Consider the following 9564-nt stretch of genomic DNA (forward strand, 5'->3'; position numbering starts at 1 on the left):
TTGAAATATTTTATATATAATTAATTATCTATAATATAAATATTTTATGTATTTTTTAATAATCATGATAAAAAAAAATGATTTTTTATTACCCTAAATAAGAAAAGTAATTATACATGTATACCATATGTTTTGACTTATAATATATATAATAATATACCGTTGTCCAAAAAAGACCAGATGATCAAATATTATTATTATTATAATTTTAAAGTAACAGTAATTTTGGTAATAATTAGTTTTTATTTATTTTGTAACAAAATGGTTAAGTTTAATATGTGAAATCGAAATTTTTTTTTAAAGAAATGGTAACTTAAAAAGTAAAATTGATAAAATTATTATTTTAATTTAAAAACAACAAGAGGAGGTAAATTGACTTTAAACTCTTATATTTCAAAAATCCATAGGGCTAAAGGTGGTGATAAAATATGTTGTTTGGGTAAGGTGTTATATTTATATAATTTTAATATATATTAATCAATAAATTTTATTATTTGTTAATATTAATTATATTGTTCATTGTTACTAATTTATGAATAATACATATTAGGTTTCTGATGAATGATTCATGATATGTTGGATCGTTCAATTAATCACTACAAAAAAAATTAATTTTAACGGAAGTTATATTTGGCATTTCTGGGGGTTTTAACCCCCACTAAACACGTTACCCGCGGTTTAACTTTTCCCGACTAAAACCAGCGTCGCTAACATATTATCGACGATTTTAAGTAACCCCTAGTAAAACAAAACTTCTCTACGGTTTTATAACCCCCATAAATTACCAGGGGTTTCATAACCCCGTAAATTACCAGGGGTTTCACAAACCCCGTAAATTACCAAGAGGTTTCAAACCCAAGTATTCCCCAAGCCTACTATGAGAAATATCAGCTACTTTTTATGACTAGATAGCAACAACTTTTTACTTTTTACAATTCAGACTCTAGTCATCCCTTGATTGTAAGTACAAGATTTTTTTTTCCCGAAAGCTACTGAAAATATATAATTACATATATTTTGGGTCTAGTGGGCTCATATATAATTACATATTATATATTTAGAACTTTTAATACGTAGAAAGATATTGGAAATTAGCATGCTCCAGAAGCTCATAATAGTTACAAAAAGGTTAAAATACCTTTTTGGTCTTAATTTTCGTTAAGATTTTTCAAATAAGTCCTAATTTTAATTGTATTCAAATAGGTCCCAATTTTCGTTAATTTTGTTCAATTGAATCCTTTTTTTCTAACACTGCTTAAATTATTAACGACCATGAATAGTGACGGTCACATGTCACTTTGTGGTTTTTTTAATTATTTTTAATTTTTTTAAATGTACACATGTCAATCCAGTGGCATGCCACGTATCACTTCATGATTTTTTTGAATTCTTTTTATATTTTTTGAATTTTTTATTATTTTTTTTAATTTTTTTTTAAATGTCCACGTGTCAATCCAGTAACGTGCCACGTGTCAAAGTCAATGTTCTATATTCAATTTGGTTCCTATATTTGTTATTTTTGTTCAATTTAGTCCTAATTATTGTTAACATTAACCAATTTGGTCTCTCTCCAAATTGAAATCAAATTTAATTTTTATATTAAAATTCACATTTGTTTTAATATTTTTATATAATATATTAAAATTCACATCGTTATAACTTTGATATAAAAATTAAATTTGGTCTCATCTTTGATAGGGACCAAATTGGTTAATGTTAACAAAAATTGGGACTAAATTGAACAAAAATAATAAATATAGGGACCAAATTGAATATAGAACATTGACTTTGACACATGACACGCTAATAGGTTGACACGTGGACATTTAAAAAATTCAAAAAAAAAATAAAAGAAAAATTTAAAAAAACCATGAAGTGACACACGACATGCTATTGGGGTGACACGTGTACATTTACAAAAATTCAAAAAAATTCAAAAATACCAAAAAGTGATACATGACAGTCACTGCTCATGGTCGTTAATGATTTAAACAGTGTTAGCAAAAAAAAACCCAATTGAACAAAATTGATGAAAATTGAAACTTATTTGAACACAAACAAAATTAGGACTTATTTGAAAAAACTTACGAAAATTAGGACCAAAAAGGTATTTTAACCTTAAAAAAATTAAAATTTAATGACAAACTATGTTTTTACAAAGTGTGTTAATAAGACTTGTACAATACTAAGATAAAGGAGTTCACCTTTCTAACAGTTTTCTGGATTATCCCTATTGGTATTGGGCTTGCCAATATTAGGTTGGTTCATTGCCTGATACTGCTCGATTAAAAAATAAAAAATATAAGCAACTTTGTTCATTCTTCTTGTCCTCATTCAAGTTGTTCTTGGGCTTTGTTCATCAATTTCTCACCTTAACCTTCTAGTCAATGCAACATCCTCGTCCTCCTGTGTTGTTGATGTTAGTGCCACAATCCTTGAATTGTTTCTGCTTAATGCCCCACCAGAAGGTTGTATGCTTGTATTCCTTAGGTTAGCATAAAATATTGTTTCAAGACTCAGATTTTGAGCTTCTTGCTCACTATTTAAGGAGCCAACTACTTTTCTTGCCTCAATTTCTTGGGGAAATAGGAGCTGGATTGTGTTCTAGAGGATTGTGTTGTCCATTGCTGCAATTGATAAAGAGGGATTATATATATATAAGCTACTGAAATAGAATGCTTCTGGGGCAGAAAGTAATTTAAAACATGTACTTTTGTAAAGTGAAAGAAATATAATATAGACTAACACCTTATTAATTGCCTGCATTTGGGCACTTTTGCTACACTTGTCTGCAGGCAGATCGTAGACATTTTCTACAGAAGCTTCAGAATTGAAAAATCAGAAATCTACGCATTCATGTATATTAAAACTTGAATTTGGTACCCCATGGAAAAATTACTAGCATATTTGTCTGTAATAGTTGAAAAACCGTATTCACACCAAATATCTAGGATTTGATATATTAAAAATTAAATTAAGTACCCCCTAAAGGAATTTTTCTAGAATAAACATTAGAAGGCTTTTACAGCCAAAATCAAATATCATTCACGTGAGGAATTCAACCACATATACTACTATTGCTTATCCTAAAACAAAAATAAGAAACAAAGAAACCTGGAGGCTATCATGTTATAATATAAATTAAATAGCAACCATGTGTTAAGTAAAAAAAAAATGTTCTCGCACAAATTTCTCTAAAGAAAGCAACTATTTCTCCATAACTTAACATAAAAAATAAGAAATTAGTTTCATATTATGAAATAACTAGCATAAAACTTGTGACATTGGTATCAACGTAACTCGAGCCAAACAAAGCACATCATAATTAAAGCTTGTTATATATATATATATATATATATATATATATATATATATATATATATATATATATATATATATATATATATATATATATATATATATATATATATATATATATATATATATATATATATATATATATATATAAACATCACTACTATAAGACAATCATTCTTCTGATAAAAAGTTAAATTTCAGCTCACATGATAAGCTAGTGAGTGTATTATCCTTAACAACTAGCTTTTGAGGATGGATTTCCCAAGTGCTTGGGTGCTTATCACAAGGAGTTTCCAACTAGATCAGATAATAACAAGTGAAAATGACTAAATTGTACAATCAACACACAATTTTACCATAGTGAAAGTAATCACAAAAGTGTGAGCAATACCAGCATGAGGGAGCCTACAACTTGCCTAGCTAGCTCAGTTGATTTTCCACCCGAAGGGATTTCTTGAAATCCTTATACCTGATATTTATATAATATTTAATAAATGCAAGAACTAAGAAAATAATATATAACTAGACAAAGTCAAGGAAACAAGAAAATAGAATCTTGGGCTTATGAGAGTGTTGTAGCAGAAAATTATAAAACTTGATATACAATTTCAATGATATTTGCCAAGTAAACAAACTAAACATGATATAATCTTCTGCAGGTGTTCGAGCAAAAGCATTCCCCTGCACAAGAAGCTATCATTCGTGTTCATTGCCGACTTACACAGATTGGGTTTGAGCCAAGTGCTGCAGTTGTTGCTAAGCTTCTTGTGCGTTCACCACAGGTTGGCTGCCTCTTGGGCAAGGGAGGTCTTGTTATATCTAAAACGTGAAGGGCCACATGTGCCAGTATACGCATTTTTTCAAAGGAACAAGTCAAGTTCATTTCCCAAAATGAAGAGGTTGTACAAGTAATTGGTGCTTTAAACACTTTCATGTGAATTATATGCACATTTAATGAGATGTACGATTCAAATTATATCAAGACAAATAGAACCTTGGGCTTGTTGAAGCCAGAATACCCCAACAACCTTATGACAATGCTTCTAGTGGTATACTCCAGCAATCTACATATTTCTTATGCAGGTCAGTTCTTGTTGTGAACAATAGTTGAAAGCATGATTGATTGCACATCTTCTACAAGGCTAGATATTACAACATAGCCAATCAAACTGAATATTTATATTTGGCTTCTTCAAAGAAATAAAGCCAAGCTTGACCAACATATTTTCTTATGCATTGAGCTTGAGCTTATAGTGCTCAGCATGACTCATCTACCCATCCAGCAATAAGGATAGCCAAATAATGTCATTGTGTTATGACAAATTTTTCAAACACACCATTTAGATAAAAGTCAAACCACCACGGGCAAGATTTAGTCATCTAATCCTCAATAGGTGTAACTCCAACCATCCACTAAACATGCTCATTCACTTACACAACTTCTCATCCACTACAATGGTGACACTTCAGAACCCAACATTCAGAACCCCAACCATAAGTAAGCTTACTCAAGTTTTTCATCCCTTGTATTTATAAAATTCATAACCACAAGAACACCTTTCAAACATTATCACACAAAACACCACCCCGATGCCAAACAATTGACTATTTCATTCCCTTAGAGTATACGAGCATCATATTTAAGCAACACTTCCAGCTCCATACATTAATAGGCACCAGCCTTAGGCACAAAAATTAAACAAAACAGAAATAGTTTCCGAAACATTATTAGTATGAGAAAAGACAAAAAGGATTTGTTCAGAAAATTTTCCTCATGAACACTTCTAAGTGAAAAAACAATTAAAAGTCATTGTAGAAAAAAAGTTAAAACAAATAAACATCGACAAACTAATGCAGAAACTAATGTAGTGATATAATAACCCTAAAGAACTTAACTAGAATACACTCTTATTATGCTTCAACCTCTTAAAACTGATTTAGAGCAAGACGAATGTGATTAGAGCGAATAAGAGATTTAAGGCATGAGAAATTCAAAAATCAAAAAGGGCAAAGAAACCTTACTAATTGAACGTTGTGATTGAGAAATGCACAATCGAAGAGCAAAACTGGTTTGAGACGAAGATTCGCGGCGTGAAAATGTATTTTCTTATTCGAGACGAAGATTTGAAGCTTTCTAGGTTTTACGAGCATCGCGGAAGATAAGCACTCGGGAGGAAAAGTGAAAATATAATACGGGCAAATGAAAAGATGAAAATGAGTCAAAATGTAAAACTTTGGTGGACTTCATTAAAATAATATTGGGACTTCTCAGGGGTTTGAAAAGCCTCAATTACGTGTTGATTTTACCGGAGGTTGTTATAACCCCTAAAAAAAAGCCCTGTTAAAATACTTTTTTTTTTTTTTTGTAGTGAATGATTTATGATTAATTGACTCTTTAGTAACATGTCGAGACAACCCTGATCACTCCCGTAAGAATACAAAATTGATACCTCCTTAACCAGTTTTAAATAGAGAAATGAGACAAATAGTTAGATACGTTCTTTGTTTGAGTATTCAGGTTTTTGGCATTCCGTACCAAAAAAAGAGTAGTATCGTCTCACGTACTAAGAAAATGTTAGACAGATGAATCCGTTATTGATACTTGGTATACAATTCTTTCTAAAGATATACTTGAATATATTTTATTTTTGATCTTATATTTCTTTTCCATCATAAGGAACTTCGAATGAATTGAATTCCTAGAGTTTCATTAGAGTAGTTGGTTTGCTTCACATTAGAGAATTTCAAATCCCATGTAAAATGTAAAAATTTGAAATTCTTCACATTTTTAAATTTATATTTTGGTTTTTGTAGTTTGACCGACTTAAGTTTGGGTTGATTCGGCTTAACCTAAGCTTGGTTAAACTCGACTTAACTTGTCGCTTGATCGACCCAACTTATTTTGACATGGCCATCACTCAATGTCTTGACCTGATATGGCCCAACTCAATTTGGCCTAACTCGATTTGGCCTAACTTGATTTGGTCAATCCTGACTAATATGTTATGGTCCTACATACACCCAACCTGACCTAGACTTGACCCGAGTTGTACTCAATCGAACTTGACTCAACATGGGCCTACCCTAACTCGATTGAATGTGAACCCACCCTGACTTAGATTGACTTGGACCTGCATTGGCCCTACCCAACGTAGGTCAGGGTTGACTCAACTAGACCAACCTAGGTCGATTCTACTGGATCGAGGCTAGGTCAATTTACGCCAACCTAAGTTGACTCAAATTTCAAAGAACTAATCTTCTTATTACACTAAAACAAATGAAAGAAAAATAATATCATACAACTTCTACAAAAATAATGAATTTAACAATTAAATGATATCTAACCATGGGATATATTATTTGAACTTGTCTTTGTCCGTTCCTTTAACATAAAATGTTTGTTCCAGCCACAACTTTAGTTAAATTGAAGACACTTTAGTCATAATTGTTATATACTAATTTGATGATATGAAAGTAATAATATTACACTTATATTAAGTTCTTTAGTTCATTGTTAGGTTTAGAACCAAACAATTAGGAAATGTTTGAGAATAAGGACTATTAATTGCTAGTGAGACCTATAACGAAGGAGAAATGGTTAGTGGAACAATTATCATAACTTTCAAAAAAGAAAAAAGAAAGATACACTCACTAAGACTAACGCTTCAATTTGCAGAGTCAAGTAAACACGTCCCTATGAGGTGGTCATCGTTTTTTTCATATATTGTTCAATTTGAAGCTTTATGTTACTAGTTCTTTGAATGGTTTGTGGCCCAAAAAATCCATACATTTGTTACCAGTGTAAATTTATGTTTGACATATAAGGGTCAGACGTGAAAATCCTCTTTTATGTCTGTCCCTTACATGTCATACATAAATATTGACCATTTATTTACAAAAACGTCACCACAAATTTTTTACGTTTGTTGCCTACACATTCGACATAAATTCAATAATGTGGATGACAATTTTTGTGTTAGTGTATCTTTTAGATAATGTGTTTACCAAGTTTCCATATGAAGATGGGAAAAAGGCTAGAAGAATCATCATTTCATATTCATCTTCTACTTGGATGTTTATTTCTCAAAGGTCCATCAAAATATAATTGAGCTCATTAAGGTGAGGTTTGAGTGCCATACGTTCCTCCATACATAGTTTGATGCATACTCTCTTCAACAATAAGTTATTACAAATGGACTTTGTCAAGAAATGTCCTATTCTTCACAACTTCATAATTGACCTTATATCGATAACAATAGAAAGATTATCAACAATTATTTTCTCACATATACTTCGAAACAAACCTGTTTATGTGTGAACACTACAAGAAAATACTTCATTAGTAACTAATTTTAGTGACTAAAAGTTGTTAGTCACTATAGTGACAAATTTTGATACCAATTTACAGAGTAAAAAATTATTGGTTACTAAAACCATCACTATTATAAATAAAAAAAATATCATTGGTCACTAAATTTGTCTTTAAAATTAGCTACCATGGTTTTGGCAACCAAAGGAAATTGGTCACTAAAAATTAGCTACTTAGGTTTTGGCTACCAAAATTACTTAGTTTCAAAATTGGTCTTTGATTAATTAATGACCAATTATAATTTTTTATTTATAATAGTGACTATTTTAGTAACCAATAATTTTTTATTTTTTAAATTAGTATCTAAATTTGTCACTATAGTGACTAACCACTTTTGGTCACTAAAATTAGTTATTAATGAAGTATTTTCTTGTAGTGGAAATATTCTTCAAAATCAATGTCCACTTATATTACTTGTTAAGAATAGCCCTCATCTTGATTATGTAGAGGTTGAAATTTCTTTTTTCATCAAACTTCTATAACATAAAAAAGTTATATATCCATCTTCTTACAAATTTAGCTTTTATACGAATATTTTGTGGAGAATGGTATTGGAAATGTAAGATGGTTTATGCTTCGAAAACCCTAAAAATGTCATCTTCTGTGTGTGTCTTTGTTTACAAATAAAAAGAAAGAAACTACTTTTTATATTGGTTATAATTTTGATATAGAAAGTTGTATTCTTCTTAAAAAAAATTCAGCATGTTCATTTTCTATACTAGTTATAACTAGAACCGATATACAAGGTTTTCTTTTTTATTACAAAAATATCATCATGCCCATTTTTTATATTGATTATAACTCCAATTGATAAAAAAAAATGTTAACTTATTTACATTTTTACCACCATTTCATTTATTATAGAAAGTAGATCATAACCTATGATGCACTAATATTTCCATTTATCACACGTATTTGTGTCGAACACATATTTGTATCTAATACTTTAGGATACTTTACAGATACTTATCATTGAAGTATCTAATATATAAACCAATACTTTTATGATGAAGATAATTTATAAAATTTTATGTTGAAAATATTTAATACATTTGATTTGAATTTGCATTCACACTACAATAATCATATATTTATCATGCTTTTAAGAATTTTTATACATTTTTCAATATGTAGATCACGTATTGTATTCTATTATTTTTAAAATAATTATTTCGGTGTATCTAATATATGTCGTATTCAATACATGTATCGTATATATGAATGATAGATTATAACTAATATAAAATACTGTTATAAAAAATAATTTTTGTAGTTTTTGAGTCATTTGAAATTAATAATAGACAACATATTCAATTATTTGATATTTTTCAATGGGTGACATCTACAATCCTCAATTGGTATATGCTAGAAAGAGTTATGCTACTATCTACATTTTCAATACATAGTTCTATTCATTTTTAAAACTATAGAAAAAGAATAATCATCTAGTATTCCTAAACTTGTTAGGGACTAAACCAATTTAGTCTTAACCATATTTTATAACGTCCCATTTAATAAATAAACTTAATTAAATGAGATATCACATACAATATAATATAAAGAGTCACCTAGCTAAAATATATTTGTGTCAACCATTATAGTCATCCAAAATGTACTCGAAGAGGAACTAAGGCACACCACGATGCCATGAACAAAACAAGAATAAAGTTTGACAGCTATCCAAAACGCTTGCTCATAGAGCAAGATAGTACATAGGCCATAGTGCCTTAAAAGAGTACTCAGAGTAAGAATATCCAACCCAAGATTAGCTACACTACGGAGTTTCCATCACCCTAGTGACCACTAGGGGTTTCTACATCTACTCACATCAATAAATTGATGAGCATTGCAAAGAGGAAAAACCACACACAAGACAA

General features: G+C 29.8%; 1 long non-coding RNA gene across 3 annotated transcripts; it reads right to left on the reverse strand.

The window, feature by feature from the left end:
* Positions 1-2108: 2108 nt before the first annotated feature.
* LOC114185446 (uncharacterized) lies at positions 2109-5551 on the reverse strand. 3 transcript variants are annotated; one of them, XR_003604794.1, is made up of 5 exons: positions 5341-5551; positions 4040-4382; positions 3710-3787; positions 2749-2822; positions 2109-2627 (listed from the first exon to the last, which is right to left on the reverse strand). It is a non-coding gene; the product is annotated as an uncharacterized LOC114185446 (long non-coding RNA). The 3 variants fall into 3 exon arrangements; XR_003604795.1 differs by having other exon boundaries at positions 4040-4137; positions 4313-5549; XR_003604793.2 differs by having other exon boundaries at positions 4040-5544.
* Positions 5552-9564: the final 4013 nt, after the last annotated feature.

The sequence above is a fragment of the Vigna unguiculata genome, chromosome 5, assembly GCF_037176805.1.
Source record: "Vigna unguiculata cultivar grain cowpea cultivar isolate G323 ecotype 2 chromosome 5, ASM3717680v1, whole genome shotgun sequence".
Lineage (NCBI taxonomy): Eukaryota > Viridiplantae > Streptophyta > Magnoliopsida > Fabales > Fabaceae > Vigna > Vigna unguiculata.